Below are 22,878 nucleotides of genomic sequence, written 5' to 3' on the forward strand. Positions count from 1 at the left end.
CCCAGGAGCTGTTCCTTTGCTTTCAAACCCACTTCAATCTCTGATACACCCTTTGATAATACAAAGAGATCTGAGATGGAAAGAAATTAAGCGGTTGCTATCTCAGGCTAATAGTTTGTGTAAATGGCCTCCTGGACTCTGGGTTACTTTGAAACAATATGAGGGGAAAGCTGATATTTTTTGTTTAAGGAGGTGCGACATTTCTCTCAGGAGGATGTCATTGCTGGATTTCTTGTGCAGAAATAGTAAGCACTTTCATTTCCTGCCATCCTCCAAGAGAGGAACATAATAACAGAGAAAAGCACAGACTGTAGTCCGCCTCATTATTTAATGTTCTGCTAAGAGGTTTTTCCTCTAAAGTTATGCAAGGATAGAGGGCACTATGGCCTTCCCCATCTGGCTGCTTATGTAAGAATGGATATCTTGCTGGAAACATGCCATATCATCTGACACTGGAAATCCTTTAATTAGGTTTTTATTACTAAGGGGGGCTGTGGTGGCTAGTGTTGTGGGCTGTGGGGGCGCTGCAGATGAGATAGCATGCTATCATTTATCAGGAACATTGAAGGACCAAAAAATTACATGCACTGGAGAGAGGGGCCAGTAAACACCAGTAACCGCCCCCTCGGTGGGAGATTCAGTATCCTCTACCATGGTCAGCTTTATGGGAAGTTTGGGGGGAGAAGCACTCGTGCTTGTGGGGAAGTATTCCTCGAAAGATTTTGGAGGGAAAAAGACAGGCGTCAGGGTATCCCCTGCTCACAAGGGTCGTGTGGGTTAAAACAATGACTTTATTCAGAGGAGTAGTGGGGGATTCTGCATCTCTGCATATTATTGGGGTGGGCTTCGAAGTAGTTCAAGGGCAGCACCGAATCCCCCACGTAAAAATAGAAATAAGCTTCTCCTCAGTGTTGTTTCTCTATGGGTGGGGCAGTGAAAATTCATGGGAGGAAAAGAAGTGGCTCAGACTCAGCAGCTATTCTAGCAGGCCAGGGCCGGTTTGAGCCGGTTGAGACTGGTTGAGACTGAGCTGGAATGAGACATCAACTGTTGTTTAGGCTGAGGTTCTGCCGCACCAAAGCTGACTGGAATCTCTGGACTGGATCATTCCCAGAAGATCCAGGAGCCGCAATCCCTGCTAGAATATGCTACTGGAGCCAGAGCTCAGAGCAAATGCCAGTAGCAGCAGGGTTGCATGGAAGCTGTGGACAGGCTTTATGCCTGGAGATGGAGTTTTTGCCTGCAGGAAGGGCAGCCAGAGCTGCTCCAGCTCGGAATCCAACCTGGGTTTTGTTTCTCTCCGTCTTCCAGCTAGAACTGGTTTAGGGGGAAAAGAGGCCTCTCAAGTATCGGTTTTCAGGGAGAGCAGCTGGTGTGGAACCAAAGTGTGGGGGAGGGGTGCCAGCTTGTCTGTGAGCACAGAGTGAATGTGGGAAAGGTGGGGGGGAGGGGAGCATTTTCCTTTTGTCTCTCACACGCATTCACAATAGAAATGTGCTGTACAGACACCAAAAGGAGAGAGCCTGCCACAAATACATTTCACAGAAAACCCCACCTTCACATATAGTCATGTGTGAACAACATACAGGCTGCACAGCTCCCATAGCTTCACATAAAAACAAAGTAATGAGGTTAAACATCAGTGTGTGATATTCCCCCCCCCCCAAGCACTGAGGCAGGCAGAATGCCCATGTGCAGAACAAAGGTCATATTGCATCATGCACAAGAAATGTGTGTGCAATACCAGAATTAGAAGCATATCTTTATAGGTCCACCAATACAAATATATGGACAACGCAAAATATACATACCTTAGAGTGATGCATGTGCTTCTTGATAAAAATACTAATATAACTTTAAAAACACTACAAAGTACATTAGTGTTGATTATCTAGAAAGTTAAGGGTCTATTATTTTTATTCTTCAGTTGTTCATTTGTGCCATAATGTAAATATTCTGTTCTAAAGACAAGTTTCTGCTTGTAAACTATCCTTTATATATTGTAAAATAATACATGTGATTCACTGGTATGGGAAGATGCTTGTTTTGTCTAGCCCATTCTTAACAAAATCAAAATCTTTCCTCAGACTGTGCCTCCTTTTTGTTTCAAAAGTAAAATTATGCAAATATTCTTGTGTTACCCTTGGATATGCCTTCTCTGTTGTTTCAAGTTTTAACAATTGCCCACAACTACTGAAAGTCAAAATTGCCTCTGGAAAAAACGAATTGTCACAAGACAGTGGTAAAACTTTATTTTAAATATACAAAAATAAAAATCTCAAATGAAATATATGTGTGCGCGCACACACATGCACACACACATCCCACATATTCAAGACTATAATTTTTACATCATGAATTAATAAAAAATTGAAGTGTGATATTCCACAGCTATTTTGAATTTTTTCCCTAGCATCCAAGGATGGAGCTACATATTACCTTGCGAAACATGTGTTCCATGTTTGATGAGGTAATATGAATACAAGAATAGGGGAGAATCAAAAAAGTGGGAAGGTGAGGTGTTTAACCCTTCCCATGCCAACCAGTTCTACTCATTTACACACACACACCAACACATCAACTGCTTCCCCCTAGCTAGGCTTATTCTGGTCACATAACTCAGTCAGGGGGAAATACTGTAGGCTCAAAATAGCCAGAGGAAGGAAACTTGGCAGGAAGTATCAGCAGGCAGGGGATGGGTTAATACATTCTCCTCCTCCTCACTGTTTCTTCCCTGAAGCATTATCAGATACCATCAATCACTGATTTAGCCCTGTTGTTTTCCTCTTTCCTTTGTGTTAATCTAACTGTGCTTTCACTATGTACAGGTTTCTCCATACCTAAGGAAGCAACAGTATTATTAAGACATTACAAAGATTACTTTCAGTCCATTGACTTGCTGGAATCATAAACAACTTTTCAAAGAAAAAGCAAATAAATTTAACTAATAATTAGCTCATGTCACATTGTCATTTTATGAAGAAGCTACAATATAATTATAATAATACTGCCTGTGTCCTGGAGGTAACATATGAGCAAAGTGCTTGAAACTGTCTTGTGAAATCTGGTTTTGATTAATAGAATCAGAGTGCTTGCAGGAAAATACCTCAAAAGGTCATTTAGTCCAACCCCGTACCGATACAGGAAATCCCTGGTGGTTACCATTCAACATCTGCTTAAAAACTTATGTCCCACTGACAAATAGAAGTTCTTCTGAATGTTAACCTAAATTCTGCTTCTTGTAGTTTGAACCAAATGGTTCAGGCCCCACTCCCTGGAACAACAGAAATCTATGTAACAGCTCTTCAACTATGCAAATATGGCTATTACAGGTGGCAACAATTTTGCACAGAGCATCCATTCCTAGCCCCCATGCATGTCAGCAGAGTGCACATAAGCCTGTCCTACACCTGCTCCACCTGTTCTGTCCCCCATTCCACCCTCTTCTGGGTCCAAAAGGACCCATGTGTTGGCAGTCACATGTCAATTGGATGCGCGCATAATGTATTTGTTTGTTTGGTTCTCCCTCTAAAATGATATTTTATAGCCTGCATCTTTGCTAGCCCAAAGTTTACAGTATCCTTTTTGACCAAGTTACTTTCTTAAGACATTTGGAACCTTTATCTTATTCATTTTTTTTCTGCCCACAGATGGAGACTTGTTTCCTCTAACTTCTGAAAACTCTGTGAGTAAAATATGCACTTACTAGCTATGCTAAGTGTCTGTGATTTATTCTAGCCTAAGTATTTTTGTGGGGAACATTTGTATAAAATGGATAAAGGCAGATATAAATCTAACCAAGTTTTAATGTGCATGGAGCAATCACCATTGTGCTGACTCTGCTACAAGAGATTAAGAATCTCTCTTTCCAACACAGATTCTCTCACTCTATACAATGAGCTAAATTACGCAGTACTTGGTCTCATGCATTGAGGAGCACATCCCCGTGTCTGGATGGTCTAGGATAAGGTTGAGTGTATGACTTGCTGAGTCATACACTCCTATTGGTTCAGGAAATATGCTTACATGTAGAGATGGGTATAATAGTCTAGGTTATTGCTTTCATTATGCTTTGTCCTATCCTGGTCTTGTCCCTTTCCTGTCCTATTTGCTGTCAGGGTCTGACTCTGAATTGTGAGAGTCAGGGGAAGAGACTGTGGGTTTTACAAAGCAGCATTAGCTAGCATGGTAATAGTGTCAGTGGATCTCTGTACATATATATCTTTACCTCAAAGACCAGAATAACTTCTTATAGTAGATAGTAGCGTTTAGCTTTGTATTATGTTTGGAGACAATAAACACTTTGCTACTTTGAACTTTGTGGGAGAGAAATTTTCCCCTTAAATGGGGACTCTGGAAGAAACTGTTCTGCTGGGAGCAGGAAACTCTGAAAACACTCTGAAGACTGCTGGGGTTCCTCATACTCTGCTGATACAACACACTGTTTGAGGTGTGGTGAACTACCAACTGACTTTCACAAGTCACCAACAGACACCCACCTTGTGGGGATAATAATTATACATTTTATCTGTACTGACATTAGCAGAGTAATTTTTAAGATCAATGAATCATTACATTTGTATGCCCCTTTCCCAAAGTTAAAACCATGTTCAATGCAGCTTACAATATACACAAAATTATATAACTGCAAACATAACAAAAGTAGTAGTCATAAAAAATAAACAAAACATCAGAAAGTACACAACCAAATAGAACCATTTCCACATAAATCATAAGATACAAAATAAAGATACAAAAACAGTTATATTACTAAGAAATAGTTTAATTCTACATAGGAGGTAACTTTAGACTATGAAGGTTTTATCTCACCCACAGCTGATATGGGTCAACAGAATTTAGAGATAATTGTTTCCACTGAAACTAATATACAAGCTGATGAAACATCCTGCATGGCAGTCCACATATGTTTGGCTCTTGGCAGGAACCAAATGATTTATATCTGTGAGTCTTCAACACCCAAGGCTATGATTACCCGAACCTTCTCATCCTGGCATGCCCAGGCTTCTTCATCATCTGGGGGTTCAGTAACAAGAGTCCAAATTCCCACTCTCTTCAGGAATATCTCTATTTTATAACTCCAGTTTGAGTAGTTTGAACCATTCAGTCTCTCAAGTGACAAACCAGAGTGTATTCCTTGAGCCATAGTGATACCACAACACACTTCACCAACAGGTCACTATGCTCTCACCTTCTTGTAGACCAGACCAGCAAACAGAACTTGAGAAGCTGCAACTGGAGCACTCTAGACTCTCGCTGGCTTACTCAGGCTCTTGCAGATGTGTCCTGGGCCCATAACCTGTTATTATTTCTGAAAGTCAGTTGGCCCATAACCTGTCAGACATGAACCCACCATCTATTGATACTTCACCAGTGTGACTAGCAGAGTTTGCTCAACTCCAGCAAAGTCTTCCAGGAGAACATCAGAGTTTTCCTGATTTCCAGTAGTCAGTTCTCACTCAAAAAACCTCCTTCCCTACTGAGCTGAAATTAAAGTATAAAGTGTTTATTGTCTCAAGAGACAAGAGAAATCTACTAACTGCTATAATACTGTTCTTCTGGTCTTAGAAGTAAAGAAACAAGCATACAGAGAGATCCACTAGCACTTTACCATGCTAGCTCACACTGCTGTGTACACCTAACACAGGGGCTCCAGACTCTCCCCCTGTTGCCCCCAGATAGAGAATGCAATGCAACCTTGACTTTTATACCCATCTCTGCATGTATGCACATTCCTGAGATAAAATGAGGGTAGATGAGTCAGCAAGTCAGACTTTTGGCCTTGCTATGCTACCCAGTACACCTGGTGTTCTATCTCTAAACAAGATAACAAGATCCAAACATGGGGGGCATGCTAGCTCAAGACAGAGATCAAGCAATTAGTGCAATTTCACACCTTATTCAAATTACATCAACAAGCTACCTATATCTTGTACTTTCTATATATACCCTAATCTTGCCGAGTGGTAGCAAGATTCCAGAAGTCTTGGCACTTTACCAGGCACAGTGGAGACTAGAGTCTTTAAAAACTATGGTTTATTTTACACATATTTATACCTGAGGGGGTGCACAACATTACATCCTAATAGTGTCTCTTGTTGCTTCACTCATAGCTTCAGCAAGCTTGCATCCAAAGCAGCAGCCTGTAATGGCCCTCAGTCTCCCAGTGCAGCCTCTCCCAGCCAGTGTGCATGTAGTTCTTCCCACTTTTATTCTTCCCAGCAGCTTTTGCAGAAAACACCACCTCCTTTTCTGCTTCCAGCATCCCCTCTGTTACCCTGGCAACCTCCATTTCAAAAGCCTCCTGTGAAAAGCACCTTTTCCTGTGGTCACATCACAGTCCCTGCAATCCTGGTAGCCTCCCCCTTTCTTGTCTGATGCTGAATGTCTCATCTTTGGCAGGGAAGCTGCCTTTGTTCTTTGATGGCACCTCTTTAAGCCAATCTCCTGAGGGAGCTGGCAACTTCAAACTCCACATTTACTAATTTAAAAAACTATGGGGAGAACCTGGCACCCAGGAATTTTAGGGGATCCTTGCCTCCTGCAAACCCATAACAGAATTAAAGCACTGCTTTCCATTCAACCCCCAAAATGTTATGTCTGACAAAATCTGTGGTAGATGTCTATCCCAATTTCTCTGTTTTTATTATAGCTGGGGGGAGGGGGCTGATAAGGAAGGTAGTCTAACCTTATCAATCACATGAGCCTGATTTGTGGCACATCATTTATCAAATTTGATAATGGAGGTTCCACTCACTATCATCAAACCTTCCAGACACTGTACCAATCAGTGCTGCTCTTCTCAAATACCATACTCATTTCCCCCAATTTGGGCCTTGAGTTCACTTGCCTTAAGTTCCTCCCACATTCAAATACCCCTGACTCCATGTCTCCATCCCTCAGTATTAATCAGGCTGGCAAAATAGTTTTCTACATGGAAAATTTCTATTAGTGATTTTGACTCATTGGCTGACAGCTGGCCCACGCTACACTGAGATGCTGTCTAAAGCATGTAAAAATATTGCAGAAAGATGTGATTTTGACATCAAATATCACATCTTTCTAGTACAAAATGACTGGATCTCCATATGTGGCAAAAGGCTTTGAACAGAAACAATCCTGAGGTACTACTACAACACTGCATTTCCCTCATGAAGCCACTATAATCTGAAGCAACTAAAATATTTGCATTTATAATTGACTCTGTTCTTTCTACTATAGGCTAATATTTATATTTAATTATTTTATTAAGCATATTTATTTCTAGCCTGTCACAAAATGTCCTAGAGACGGGTGGATAGCATCACAATAAAAACAACAGTTAAAACAGCAATGTACAAATAGACAAATAGCTATGACTACATCCTGCTGGATGAATAATTTGATATTATCTCCATAGCTACTACACCAAGATAAATTGGTCCAAAACTCACCATGTTACCTCTTACTCTTTGTGATAAAAAAACTTATTATTTTAATTACCTAGTATCACCATATAACAGATGGAGTTAAAAATAATCCATATACTTAAGCTTTCGAATGTTAATACCACTGTCCCAACTGTCACTCTGTCATTTCAAACTGCCATCTTTTGTTGATTCCTTCAGTTAGCACCTAGTTCTGAACCTCTTTTCCACTGACTATCCATAGCATTCTATGCAGGCCCACTGAATGATGTTTTACTGACCTGCAGACAGTTTTTCCGGGTCATGTGGCCAGCATAACTAAGCCGCTTCTGGTGCAACGGAACACCGAAAGCAGAGCAGTGCATGGAAATGCTGTTTACCTTCCCGCTGGTCGCGGTACCTGTTTATCTACTTGCACTTTTTTTGGTGTGCTTTCAAACCTAGCTCCTGTTAGGTTGACAGAAGCTGGGACCAAGCAACGGGAGCTCACCCCGTCGTGGGGATTTGAACCGCTGACCTTCTGATTGGCAAACTCAGTGGTTTAGACCACAGTGCCACCCGTGTGTGTGTGTGTGTATATATATATAATTACTGAGCATTATATCCATATTTGGTTATGCCAAGTAAGCTCAATATCTATGTTTCTTTGTGAGCAAAGGTTTGATTTATTAGTTTGCAATCCTAAACACACCTGTAAGGGAACAAGCTCAAGTGAACTTCTGAATAAAGAAGCAATGCATTGTGCTTTTAATCATCTAAACCATCTTAACAAACACTTCTTAAGTACAAACATAATGTGTAGCTCTCTGTAGATTAATATATATATTTTTAAATCACCAAAGAAAAAATATCAGGAAAACATTTGTTATACTCAAGCTAGGAGTTATGACTGCATAGAAACCATTTTCTCAGTGTGAATCCCCAGCTGGATGGGAAGTCACTCTTGCAAATGGAAGTTACACGGGCAATTTCCCAGCTCAATCTAGCATCTATATGCATGTAGCCATTTAGAAAAAAATATAGAAATCCTATTTGTTCAGGATGGAGTGGAGAGTGCTAGATTCAGCTCCTCCTGCTCCCCACTCCCCACACAACTGCTTGGCATGATTTAAACCTTCCCCCTAAAATGGCTGAGCAGTGCGTACTGTATTTTTCTGTATATAAGACTAGGTTTTTTCCTTTAAAAAATAATGTCAAAAATTAGGGGGCGTCTTATACACACACACACCATTTACTTAAATCTGAGTCCTACCAAATAGGGGCGTCTTATACATTGGGGCATTTTCTAGATGGAAAATACGGTAATTTACTTAACCCAGGACCTTAAGAGTCTAAATGTTAGCGTCTGTGTTACAACTTTTCAACATCACTCTGATTATCTCTATATTTCAAGGTGTATGTGCAGCTTGGACTAGTATTGCTTGCAAATATTAGTATATGATAGAAAGCACAAGAGAGTCATTTTTTGAATCAGGTATACACATTCTATTCAGCAGAACCTTTTTTAAAAAAAGTTTATTATAAGGATACAAGGACAGAGAGAGACAAAAATGTTTGCACTGGTGAAAGTGCCCTTAATTTACCTTATACTATGCACTGAACCATATTGGTTTCAAGAACTCATAATCCTGAAACAGAATTAATTGCTGTGATAACATGATTTGTAAAGAGCTGCTGGGCTCCAGTTTTAAAAAGGCAACATGCTTCCTGCTATAATCACACAGAAACAGGTGGTTCTCCTTACTGAAACACACATACCCTTCAGCAGTGCTTTTTTCTGGGGGTACGCATACCCCTAAACGTTCAGTGAATCTTTGTACTTTTGTCCATTTACTGTATTTATTTCCCCAATTTGAACTATAAAATGGTGATTGTATTGAGTCAAAATGAGAGTACAGTACCCTTAAACATTTTTTTAGACAAAAAGTACTGCCCTTCAGCACTTCAGGACACACACTTTGATCCTTTTTACTGGATTGGGACTACATTACAATCCAAACATGTGAGGGTTATTATTTTTGTTTGTTACTATGTTATTTTTTATGGTTTTATGTTATACACCATGCTGTGATACTCAAGGGTGATATAGAAACAACAGCAATAACAACAAATTTGATGTCCCCTTCCACTTTTCCATAATACATAGATTATTGGAGCTATCAAATCAGAGAGCCTTTGAATGGCAATTTGCATAGGATAATTAGGGCCCTGATATTTTAACAGCTACAGATTTCTCTTAGTAGAGTTTTTGTGTGTCGATTAGACAAAATAACAAATCCCTGGTTGACAGCTAATTTTGACCAGGGGCATATTTTGAACGGAAGAAATGCTGATGGACTAGCTAAACAGGCTTCATCTACTGACTTATATCCACATTGTAAAGACAAAGGCTCTTCAACTAATTAACTTTCACTCCCATAATGTTTGAGAAGGTTCTGAGAGGATCATTATGCACCTCACTACTCACCACCATGTACATGTTTGAACACATCCAAACTCCAGATGAACAGCATCACATGTTCTATCAGACCTACAGTATATACACCTCAGTAGTTGTCTCTTGGTTTCGGCCCCTTGTGTCTGTTTCTGTTTCCACCAGGAAGTCAACCTAGCCCTGAACTTTAGCCAGAATCACACTCACCCCAAATACTGCAATGATTTGAATAACTTATTTGTTGAATTTAAACTGGAAGGGATTTGAAGTTAAAATATCAGGATTATATTTAAGCATCCAACCAATTAAACCGATTCACGTTCAATGGCCTCGACCAAAGAGACACTTAACGAATATGTGAAAGGATTTTATACATTTGGGACTCATCCACACTTCCATTCACTTCAAAGCCTGGGAAGCAACTGGCAGGAAAGATACTTGCTTTTTTCAAAGCTACCACCCACCACAGCACACTGTAAATTAAAACAGTGGAAGAAGAGGGGAGAGCAAAGAGGACAGCATATTTGTACGCTGTCGAGAACAGTACCTATGCTGTACTGCACAGCTACTCGCTGTGGTAGTTTAAATTGTTGTGGAAACCTTACTATTTGAATCTTTGGCCTAAAGGGCATTCTGCATAGTTATTTATTAAAAAGTTAGTTCTCTTCAGAAGAAGCATTGTCTATGGTGTTTAGGCCTGCAGGATGCCAGGCAGTTCAGAGTGCAACAGCATCCAAGATCCGAGGTACGTAGCTTCAACGGTGTAGGGATGTGGAAGTCTGACAACATTGGAGCGGGTGATGGGTTAGCAATGTAAGAGGATGGAAGAACATTTTAGTTCAACTAACTGTGTTTTGATTGTTTATGGAAGTAAATGGAATTAATCCCAGGAGCAGTCTACCCCTTTATTAATCTGTGACAAAAATGGCAAAATGATTTAGTTTTAAAGACTAACTGATAATTTTGACTATGATTCTGAGGGAAGAGTGCATGGTAACTAGTGCTTTTTTATTTTTTAGGGAAAAAAGGTGCCAGTACTCACCCATGAAGTTGTTACAGTAAGTGCCACACTTTTAATTTGGGGGGAGGGGGAGGTGCTGGTACAGCATACCCTTGAGTACCCCCAGAAAAAAAGCACTGAGAATAACATTACACCATCACAAAATGGATATACGTCTGCTCAAAATGGCTGGTTTCATATCTAACAGGTTACAAGCGCAAAATTCAAAATGGCTGTTTTAACCAACACCTTTCCCCAGTAATTATTTTTAAAGGGCAAAAAGATCCTGTATTGGCAGCAGAATTTGTACCAAGGTTGCAGGCTTCTTTCTGTTCTCCAAAGGGAGGGTTAAGAAGTAAACCACTGCTTCCATTGTGACTGCTAGCAGGTAGGCGAGCCAATCTTCTGTGGCTCCTGCTGCAGCGCTCTGCTTGTCTGGCACTAAGGGGGGCGGAGGGAGCAAGGAAGAGAGGGAGGAAGCCCTGCTGTAATGAAAATGTTGTGGCTTCCTGTTATGCTCTCACCCAACCCCCTATTTATTCTGCGGGAACATTCAGCTAGATTTCCTACGCTAACATGAACTCTGGCTGAAACATCTGTATTTGATTCAAAGAGTTTATTTTGCATTTTGATGTGCTTTTCCTTTGGTTACTCTCCATTCATTATCTGCTTAACTATTTATGAAATCATGGGTCGACAAATAACTATTTTATTCAGTGTTTTACAAAACAAGGTATATTCTGGGTCCAATAGATATATATATGCAAAATAAAAATGCAAGTTTAGTTTGTGGGTTTTATAGTGTTAATACATTATTGTTTCATTATATTAAAACTGCAATAGAAAAGAAAATATGCTTGAATTTATGATACCTAAGACAGAGGGAGAACAAGGTGTTCACATATTTGGCAAATAAACTGTGGTCTCTGATCACAAACTGAAGATGGGAGAGGGATCAATAGTAGTTCAACAGAGTATGAAGAACAGGCATATTTCTTTTTGAGCAAAAGGGGCGCAAAATGTATTTGCATTTAATTAAATTACAAAATGTCATTCCCTGCAAGAATCATTTTGGAGGCTGTGCAAGAAGAGCTTTTTCTTGCCCAGAAATAGTGCTCAAACTGTGCCTTGCTCAAACATGTGAAAACTCTTAGCATGCACAATGCCAGTGCTGGCTCACTACTTCCCCTCCTCCCACAGTGCATATTTAAATGATGAGTCATTCACTGACTCTAATCTGCCTTTCACGATTAGCTGACAGGGAAGCTCAGCAGCAAGAGGCTGTTGGTGCAGGAGCTTCAGGAGCCATGTGCTATTTGAATCATAAAACAAGCTTTGTAAAATAAATGATCCAATCCCTTTTGTTTACTGTTAAAAAAGATTTTGTTTAGGGATATGTGTATACTTTAGTATTCTCTTTGGGATCTTTGTGGTTTCCAAGGGACTATACTGTTCCTCTGAAGATTATATAAATAGGTCAGAGAGCACTTGATCCACTGCTTTTTTCCTACCATGTGACCTGGTTACAGAGGCAAATGGCACTTGTTTTCCTCAGCTGATTTTTTGTTGTGAAGTGATCAAACTGGATTGTGAACAGTTGGAAGAAGGATGTGTGCTGTCGCCACCACCCATTTCTGCACTGTTCAGTTTACTTAACAGGGTTGTACACAGGAGTTGCACAATCACATTGTGTTCATTAATCACTTGTAATGGTCAGAGGGACTTGTGCATGAGACATGTAATTGGTGTATACTGTCCTTGCTGTTCTCCTAAAAGCTGATTGAGAAACACAGATAAGCAGTATTTTTAAAGTACTCCAAGTTAAATATATGGTGAAACAATTAAAAACAGGCCAGGGTTTTTTTTGTTTTTGAAAAAAAACTACTATTTCAGAGCCAAACATGCCATTAGAGACGGTATGTCAATATTCTTAAAAAAATTATTTAATAGCTAATGTAATGAAACATGATTTTCATTTGAACTGCAGCGCATAGGGAGAAGAGATTTAACCCTTCCTTCTCCCAATATGATCCTGATGAAAACTCCCCCTCCCCCCCCCTTAGCTCCATGTGGGGAGGGGACACTCCAGTGGGAGTTTTCCCCCTAAGGCTAACAACGAGGGAGGTGATTTTTGTCAGGATGACATCTGGGGAGAGATTTAAACCTTACCTTCCAGCATGCTGCCAGGATGCTTGGGTTCTATTTGTTCTTTCACACTGATTGTCGTAATAACCAGATTTCAGCATAAACAGTGGTTTGTTGCACCACATCCAGTTGATTTATTTACTAGATCAGGGATTAGTGCCAATACTGGTAGATGAATGTTGTAATAATTTATTAGTCTGGTAGAGCAAGTCTCATGTTGAGTGACTCCCCACAGGACATGTGCAGGAGTATATATATATATATATCAGTATGACCCTGGGGAAGTTTATCTGCATGTCTATATTATGAGAGCAACGTCCGTTCTACAATTTGCTGGGGGAGGGGTAGCTAATCCGGATTTCCAGCTAACAGTCACATTTTGAGAAGACGGCATTTTCTAAGCCTGTTTATGGTGTACCTATTGTTTTTATCGAGTGAAACAGTAAAATAATAATAATAATAATAATAATAATAATAATAATAATAATAATAATAGGAAAAATGATTCTGGCAACTATCAGGCAATCCATGTGAAGTAAAATGCTTGCTCCCCAGCCTTTCCCCCACTGCAGACAAAAGCTAAATCTAGCCACACCCCCTGCTAAAAACAGCTGAAGCTACTTGTGACCACACCTCTCTAAAACTGCTGTCCAAACTGTCACGCTTTACTTTGAATGTGAAACTCATAGCCACTCCCAGTAGCATAAGTAAACTGCCTCCAACAGTTTAACAGCAACTGTAGTTAGAAGCCTCCCCCTCCCCCCTGTCTCTTTTCTCATTTGGCCAACAGAATTGCTAGGGCCGTGTGCAAAACTAGGTTTTAGGGCTGTGTGCAAAAGCTTTTGATGCAGCCAAATGCACAGTGTTTCTCCTCCCTGGTGCGTTGTTCTTCATTTGTGCTCTTGTGAGCAACCTATCCTTCAGCGAAAGGGCCGAGAGCAGCACAGAAATCACTTGATTTTCTTTGTATACATTAACTTGGTTTGTTAAACTGTAAGCTTATCCATTCGACAGTCAATAACATACGTTTTCAGTGTGCCGGCAGCATATAGGAAGTGTAGAATTCTGAGATGAAAAGCCATATGGCAGTGGTTCCCAACTGGGGGGCCAGGGACCCCTGGGGGGTCCGTTGAACACATCCAGGGGGTTCACAGCACCATCCCCTGCCAGGAACTCGCTTATCTTGTTAATTGCACAATGAAAGCCCCATTGATGATCTATGGATCACCCAGGCTCTGCTCGTGCCCAGGGCCTGCTTGCTGGCAGGGGAAAAACTTGTGACAGAGTTGCTGGATGGCAAGTGAACTGGGACTGGGCAAAAACCTGACACAGTTTATTTGGGCTCCTGCAATGGGGGGGGGGAGTGCAAACGGCTTGCTCCATGGGACAGGTTCACATGTTTATCATTTTAAAAATGTAAGGGATCCCTTCCCCTTGCTGGCCACATGACACATGACGCCTGTAAACTGTGCACCCTAATTCCAAGTTTCAAAGCATAACTCAATATTTACAGAAACACACTCTGCACATGTTTATTCCCAGTCAGCTTTGAAAACAGCTTCCTTTATCTGAGCCTGTTTATTCAAACAGTTCAAATGTAAACTCAGATAAGTAGCCTAGTGCAGGCACATTTCCTGATCTTTTAACCTTGATAACAGATTGGGAACACTGTGTTTTCTTACATGCTCCCTTTCCCTTTTCTCTGCCACACAAATTCCCCTCTTGCTACCTTTCAACGTTAACCATAGTGTGGTGTTATATCAACATCAGAGTTCATCTTAACTATGATCTCAGTCAGAATTTGAAGGCAGATTTTAAGCTGCTTTGCAAATCCTGGTTAAAGCTTACTATGGTGCCGACATGACAGAATACCATGGTCAATACTGGGGGAAAGGGAGAAGGGGGGTTGTCCAGAAAAGAGCAAGAAAGGCTATGCACTGGATTCTCTGGCTCTCTTCACAATAAACAATCAGAGAAAAATACACTGGGGCTGCTTACACTGGGGATAAATACAGTCGTACCTTAGTTTTCAAACAGCTTAGTTCTCGAACATTTTGGCTCCCAAATGCCGCAAAGCCGGAAGTGAGTGTTCCAGTTTGCAAATTATTTTTGGAAGCTGAACATTTGACAGGGCTTCCCATGGCTTCAGATTGGCTGCAGGAGCTTCCAAGTATTATAGGAATTCTAAGGTTACACACACACAAACACACACACACACATAAATGTACAAGGCAAACACATACATAAGTATATAAACCACGTGTCTGAAATAGTACAGGAGAACAAACCTGAAGCCATTTTGACTCTCCCAAACTGACCTCAAATACTTCTCTGCAAGGAGGAAGGAAATGGGAAAAGCTTTCCAATTGTCTTTGGACTGCAGGGGCTTACACCTCCCTGTAAATACTGAGGATATTTCACCCCTCCCATTGCAAGAATCTGCTGATTTTCCAGAGAGGAGGGGGCGGATTGTGTTCGCTACTTATTCCGCTCCAGCCTCACTTCAAAGGGAAAGACTGAGTGTTATCTCTGTGTAGATAAGGTCGCTGCAGAAAGCAGCTGTAACACTCAGTGCAGTCCAGCGTCTCCATTTGTATATAGTTTGTATAGTACAGTAGCTGTTAGTGAATAAAAGAAGATATTCTTCAGCGCTGTCGTCCAAGTGATTTATGCTCTGCTATACTCTGCTGTGCACGGCTGTCTTCTGGAAGTGAGTTCGGTGCTCACAGCTCTGAGTTGTGAGTCCACAGCACTTAGACCTGTTCCTGAAGAGAAGGTCTCTGGAAGTGCTACCCCAGCTCACCTGGCCCAGTCAGGGCTGAAGTGGTTGAGCTTAGTCGGTGGCACTGGCTCAAGGGTGAAGCTGACATCGGTTATGGGCCCAGTCGTTGTCCTCGTTGTCCCAGTCGTCCCAGTCGCCAGAGGCTTCTGATGCTGATTGCCGGATGGCAGAACGGAGGCTGCGTGCTGGACTGATTTGTGGTGCCCAGAAGCAGAGTTGTTTCAGAGCTGTTGTTCAAGCTGTTGCTGCTGCTGCTGCTTGATTTATGGAGATATGTTGCTGGCTGCCAAGAAAAGAAGATAGCATCCCTGTTTGCCTGTAAATTGCGCTCTGAGTGGGAGAGAGAGTGGCTGAAGGAGTCCAAGGCTCTATCTGTGTTGCACGTAGGGAAGTGTCTTGCTTTAATTAATAGCAGACATGGCCTGTGCACATTTTGGCCAGTTGGCTCTTTCCTCTCCTCATGCCCGAGACCTATGCAACATGGCAGGTCAAAATGAAAGCGCTTTTACAGAGGGAGAAGCTATTTGACACCATAGAAGATGACCCTCCCCAGGAGGATGCAGATGAATGGCCTGAGTGGCATGCTGCAGACATGAGAGCCCGGGGGACAATTGTTTTGAGCGTTTCAGACCACTTGTTGGTAAACTTAGAGGGTCAAGAGACTGCATGAACTGTTTGGCACAAACTGAGAGATATGCATTTGAGGCAAAATGCCGGTTCCAGTGTGATTTTCTTCAAGAAGCTGTTCAGGTTGCAGTTAGAGAAAGGTGGTGATTTGTCTAGCCATCTGTCTCAATTAAAACGCTTCAGACAGGACCTTGTTCAGCGAGACCTGGCTATTTCAGAGGCTGTGTTTGCAATGCTGATGATAAATAGCCTAGACAATTCCTACGACGGAGTAGCAGCTCAGATTTCTACCATGCCTGCTGACCGGCTAACAGAAGATTATGTGTCTAGCATGCTCTTGAATGAGTGGGGTCGCAGACAGGCTGTTAGAGAAAGCCGTGACAGTGCTGTTGCAAATATGCCTGAGTCTTCAGCAGGGGAAAGTGAAACTGCTGCTAAAGCTCTGAAATTGTGGTGATGCTTTTCATGTGGAGCCCAAGGCCATTTGAGTTTCCAGTGCAGCAAGAAAACTTCAAAGAAGAAGGGAAACTTCAAAGGCAGAGGGGGAGGGGGACGAAATTCCCAAGCACCTGCTTCTTCAAAGGCTTTGATCTCTCGCTGCTCCAATCAACGTGGGCGGAGTTTCTTTGTGGTCGACTCTGGCTGTACCAACCATGTGGCCAAAGATAAGAATCTCTTTGTTCAGCTTGAGAAGCAAGAGAAAGCAATTCATCAAGCTGATGGGACTGTTCTCACGAGTTTGGCTAAGGGAACTGTGTTCTTAAAGAGCCTGAATGCAACAATTAAGAATGTCCTGCATGCTCCTCATCTTCAGGACAATCTTTTGAGTGTTTCGCAGCTTGATCATCAAGGGTTTAAGGTGGTTTTTGCTGGATCTCGTTGTGAAATTCATCGAGATGGCAAGCTCATTCTGTATGCCAAATGTGTTGATGGTTTGTACCAAATGCCTTTTGTTACAGGCACTGCTGAAGCAACTGATAAAGCATGCTGTAACATATCTGTAGATAAGAATCAGAAGCTGCATGATCAATGTATTCATGATTACCTCCGTCTTTATGGTCATTTGAATTTTCAGGCTGTGGCAAAAATGCCTAATATGGTTGAGGGCATGAAGTTGAAAAAGTGTCCTTACCGTATGAAATGTGTTTCTTGTGCTGAGAATAAGGCAAGGCAAGCTCCCAAAGGTGTAAAATCTAGGAGAGAGGCCAAGAAACCATATGAAGTCATTCATGCTGACTTAGTGGGGCCTCTAGCGCTCTCTAGAGGCAACTCATGGTTATTCATGGTGTTGATAGTCTCCTATTCGAGATATGTTTGGGTCTATATGGTACAGAAAGAGTCTGAAGCTTTCACCAAGTTTTGCCAATTTTGTACATGGCTCAGGAATGTACACAATGAGAGCATACATTGTCTGTTCACTGACATGGGTGGAGAGTTTTGGTCAGAAGAGTTTGAGAATTTTCTTACTGAACAGGGCATTGAGCATATGACTGCCACGGCCAGATCACCCTGGCAGAATGGTTTATGTGAGAGAGTAAACCAAACCTTGCAACAAGGTATCAGAACTCTTTTGCACGATTCGGGCCTGCCCAATCCCTTTTGGGCCGAAGCTCTTTCATGTTTCTCTCACGTGTACAATCGATGGTATCAGTCTGCTATAGATTGCACCCCATAGGAGATGCTTCACAAAAGGAAGCCGTATGTAAAGCATTTTAAATTTTTTGGTTCGGAGGTATGGGTGCATACTTTGCAGGATAACAAACTGAGCAAGCGTGGTGAACATGGTGTTTTTCTAGGGTATGAGAAGGGTTCTTATTGTGTCTTGATCACTGACACGAAAACAATCAAGTTGACCAGAAGCATTGACTATAATCCAAAATAGGACAGAGTTGGCATTTTTCAATGTCATCCCATTTGTGATGATGGTGCAAAAACAGTTAAGAGGGAGGCAAGTTCTGTTGTGGTTGATGATAATTCTAATGTTAATGTAGATCCTGGTGATGACACAAATGATCAAAGCCCAAAAGCCTCAGATGAGTCTGACGCTGATTCAGACTCAGCACCTTCATTTTCTTTAGGTCACCATTCTCCCAAAGAGGAGGAGACACCAGACCCAGAGGATCAGAGAGTTTTGCAGAGATCTGAAAGAACTACGAAGGGTGTACCAGCTAAAAGGTTCTCTAAAGAGTTCGCTAAGGCTGCAGTCACAAGCAACTCTGGTGCAGTTTTTGAACCAGCCAATTATAAGGAAGTTAAGAACCTGTCCGCAAAGGATGCTGAACCTTGGCTGAATGCCTTGAAAGCTGAATTGAATTCCCTAAAACAGAACAATACTTGGGAATTGGTTCCAGCAGAACCAGGCATGAAGTATGTAGATAGTAGGTGGGTCCACAAGGTAAAAACTGATCAGAGCGGAAAAATAGTCAGACACAAAGCCAGATTAGTGGCGCGAGGTTTTTCTCAGACACCTGATCAGGATTACCATGAAACGTATTCTCCAACAGTAAGGTTTGAAAGTGTTAGACTGTTGTTGAAGACAGCTGCCCAAGAAGGTATGACAATTTCCCATCATGACGTTAATACTGCATTTTTGTATGGCATTCTCAATGAGAATATCTATATGTCACCGCCAGATGGTGTGCAGATAAAGAGGGAATGGTTTGCAAGCTGAAAAAAAATCCCTGTACAGAGTGCACGGTGCTGGCACACCAAGCTAACTGAAGTATCTGTTCTCCTTAGGTTTTGTGCAAGGAAAGGCTGATTCGTGTGTTTTTGTTAAAGAGTCTAATCAGCACAAGCTTTATTGCATTTGTTTTGTAGATGACATATTATTTATGTGGAAGAATGAAAACATCTACAAAAGCACTCTGGCAAAGTTGCAGAAGCATTTTGACTTAAAAGACCTAGGAGAAGTCAGCAATTATCTCTCGCTTGAGATTGAGAGAAATGCACAGGGGGATGTTTTGCTGCATCAGTCACGTAAGATCATAAGATCACTGATGTCATAGAGAAGTTGAACCTGAGTGACGCCAATCCTATAGATACCCCCATGGTCGCAGGTTATCAGCATGATGCTAAAGCTGATGTTTTTCCTGATGCAACACTTTTTAGAAGTGTATTGGGTAAACTTAGTTTCATAGCAAGATGTTCAAGACCAGACATTGCTGTGACTGTGAATTTAATCAGCAGATATCCAAATAAACCCACAGTTCAGAATTGGAAAGCACTAAAACGAATAGCAAGATATTTGAAAGGAACTGTGGATTACAGATTAAGATTTACTAGTCAAAAATCTGGAGGTCTTGAGATCTATGCAGACGCCAGTTTTGGTAGTGACACAATTGACGGCAAAAGCACATCAGGAGTGTGTTATCAGTACAATCAATGTCTTTTTGATTGGTGTTGCAGAAAGCAAGCAACGGTAAGCTTAAATTCTTGCGAGGCAGAGATTAATGCTTTAACTCTTTCCATGATGGACATAGAGTGTTTGCAGCAACTGTTTGAAGATATAAAAGTGAAGGTCACTTTTCCTGTTCAAGTGTATCAGGATAATAAAGCATGGTGTTGTAAAAGTGTCTTATATGCCGGGGAAAGAGATACCTGCAGATGTTTTAATAAAGGTTGTTAGCAAAGAACAACTTTTGGAGTGTGTACGCAAGTTGCAGTTATGCTAGATTCTGCAATGGTTGGAATGAAAGGGGGAGGATGAGGATATTTCACCCCTCCCATTGCAAGAATCTGCTGCTTTTCCAGAGAGGAGGGGGCGGATTGTGCTCGCTACTTATTCCGCTCCAGCCTCACTTCAAAGGGAGAGACTGAGTGTTATCTCTGTGTAGATAAGGTCGCTGCAGAAAGCAGCTGTAACACTCAGTTCAGTCCAGCGTCTCCATTTGTATATAATTTGTATAGTACAGTAGCTGTTAGTGAATAAAAGAAGATATTCTTCAGCGCTGTTGTCCGAGCCATTTATGCTCTGCTATACTCTGCTGTGCACGGCTGTCTTCTGGAAGTGAGTTCGGTGCTCACAGGTCTGAGTTGTGAGTCCACAGCACTTAGACCTGTTCCTGAAGAGAAGGTCTCTGGAAGTGCTACCCCAGCTCGCCTGGCCCAGTCGGGGCTGAAGTGGTTGAGCCTAGTCGGTGGCACTGGCTCAAGGGCAAAGCTGACAAATACAGTCTGATAAGTATCTGTTAAGCTGAGCACACTATCAATATGCATAAGAGATTCGGGAACTAAGTATTTACCATCTCAAAGGAATGGCCAGGCTACCCAGAAAAGGCAATCAGATAATGCATTATCAGGTATCCTGGCAGACAGGAGAGAAGCAACACACTCAAATTTCTGCTGAGGACCACCTCTTTCTGTGATGTATGTATGATGTTTTTGGGGGGTAGTCTTGAGCTACAGGGGGGGCAATTTCAAATGTCTATATAAGAGCTTGGACACCATTGTTTTGGGTTCCTGTCCTCCCTCCCTGCATGGGGTGAGCAGGGACCCTTTTGCAACAGTTTAATAAAGATCATGCTTACTAGCTGCTTTGCTTCTCAATATTCTCTGTTATTTTCTCCTATCAATAGAAAACCTACATAAAGACTCTATACGGGCTCTTGGATACCCGATAAGGGATAAAGGAGTAGTTTTTTCTTATAACAGTTTGGCGAGCCAGCCAGGAGTTTTGGTTGACCGGATTCTGGGGGCAAGGAAGGACTGGTGGCCCAGTGCACACCAGGTCTTTGCCAGGAGGAGCTACTAGTCCTCCAGTGATCCCAGGGTCTGGAAATAACTGGCGTCCCAGCGAGGTCAACCAGAGGAAGCAACGCTTGATTGGGCCAGCCTAAAACAACCAGTCAGAGATCCCAGGATCATCAGGAACAGCACATGTTGAACTGAGTATAACTTGCATGGGAAAAGGGTAGCAGGCGGGTTCTCTCAACCCACAGCAACTGAAAATTCTCCCTGCACTATTCTTTTCTATTCTTGCTTTTTTTGCGGACTTGGTATTGGCTTAGCCAAAGGTATGGAGAGAAAGCCAAGTCGGGAAGGGAAGGGGTCACTTGTGAGAAGAGAACCCGACCCTTGGGGCAACAGTCTCCTGCATTGTAAAAGTCAGTGTTAGAGGAGAGACAACCCCATGCTTGTTCCTGTTAACCTGACAGCAAGGAATCTGAGCTCTATTTTCTCTTGATGCCAGGTTGGCTCTAACCATTGGGCCAATTTTGGTAGCAAATATTGCATTTCTTCTGTTTCCATTGCCCCTGTCCTATCCCCCGTTGGGCGTAGCCTAAGGACATCCTTTTCCTAATTTCCTCTGTACCGCTATTGGACCTTTCTGCCCTTGGCATCCGAATTGCAAGATGGTCCTTTCTGTAGCAGGAAACAGTTGCTGTGGGCTCCCTGGCTGTTGAATGTCCATATAGAAGGGGAATAAGGGAGAAAACCCATGCCGCTGACAGCTTAGTAGCTAAGAGAAAGCTAACAGCTGTGACCACTCAGTAGCTAGTATACAGCGAACAGTTGGTTATTTGATTTGTTGGAAGGATACCGACTGGAAGGACCACTAGGTCCTGAAGTTATTGTTTCCTAGTTTAGGGGAGTACCTGCCTGCAGTCGAAAGTCTAATACCAGGCACCTTAAAGAACCATTGTTGTTCTTTAGTCGTGTCCGACTCTTCGTGACCCCATGGACCAGAGCACGCCAGGTACTTCTGTCTTCCACTGCCTCCCGCAGTTTGGTCAAACTCATGCTGGTAGCTTCGAGAACACTATCCAGCCATCTCATCCTCTGTCGTCCTCTTCTCTTGTGCCCTCCATCTTTCCCAACATCAGGGTCTTTTTTAGGGAGTCTTCTCTTCTCATGAGGTGGCCAAAGTATTGGAGCCTCAGCTTCACGATCAGTCCTTCCAGTGAGCACTCAGGGCTGATTTCCTTAAGAATGGATAGGTTTGATCTTCTTGCAGTCCATGGGACTCTCAAGAGTCTCCTCCAGCACCATAATTCAAAAGCATCAATTCTTCGGCGATAAGCCTTTTTATGGTCCAGCTCTCACTTCCATACATCACTACTGGGAAAACCATAGCATGCCTCAAATTGTGCAAAGGTTCGACCAGTCAGACTCGTGCTGAGAAGAAAGCCTGGGCAGTGCTTTCTTCTCAATGGGACTCTGAAATAGCTCTCTGAAATAGCCCTCCTGTTAGAGATCTTTGTTTTCTCTAGGAGTGAATAAGTTTTGTACCTAAGGTTTAAAATGTTAAGAAATGTTTTTCCTTTGTTTAAATAGGCCTTAAAGGTAACGTTCAGCAGCTGCTCTTCAGAGAGTAAAAAGTCTTTTGAGGAATCCTAGGAAGTATTATTTCTGTATAACCAAAGGAAGATTAGCATCTCTCCTAGAAAAAGGTAAAACTGTTTGTAAGATAGAGCTTCCATGAGTTGTGGTTGTCTATCCGAATTTGGGCTTTGACTTGGACTAG

The 22,878-nt window shown here is 42.0% G+C and overlaps 1 long non-coding RNA gene across 1 annotated transcript; it reads left to right on the forward strand.

Annotated features, from left to right (window-relative positions):
- On the forward strand, window positions 1-22,097 carry LOC309379457. Its single transcript, XR_014172505.1, has 4 exons — window positions 1-113; window positions 3,657-3,685; window positions 10,878-10,916; window positions 20,990-22,097. It is a non-coding gene; the product is annotated as an uncharacterized lncRNA (long non-coding RNA).
- Window positions 22,098-22,878: the final 781 nt, after the last annotated feature.

This window comes from Podarcis melisellensis (assembly GCF_964234715.1).
Source record: "Podarcis melisellensis genome assembly, chromosome: 10".
NCBI lineage: Eukaryota > Metazoa > Chordata > Lepidosauria > Squamata > Lacertidae > Podarcis > Podarcis melisellensis.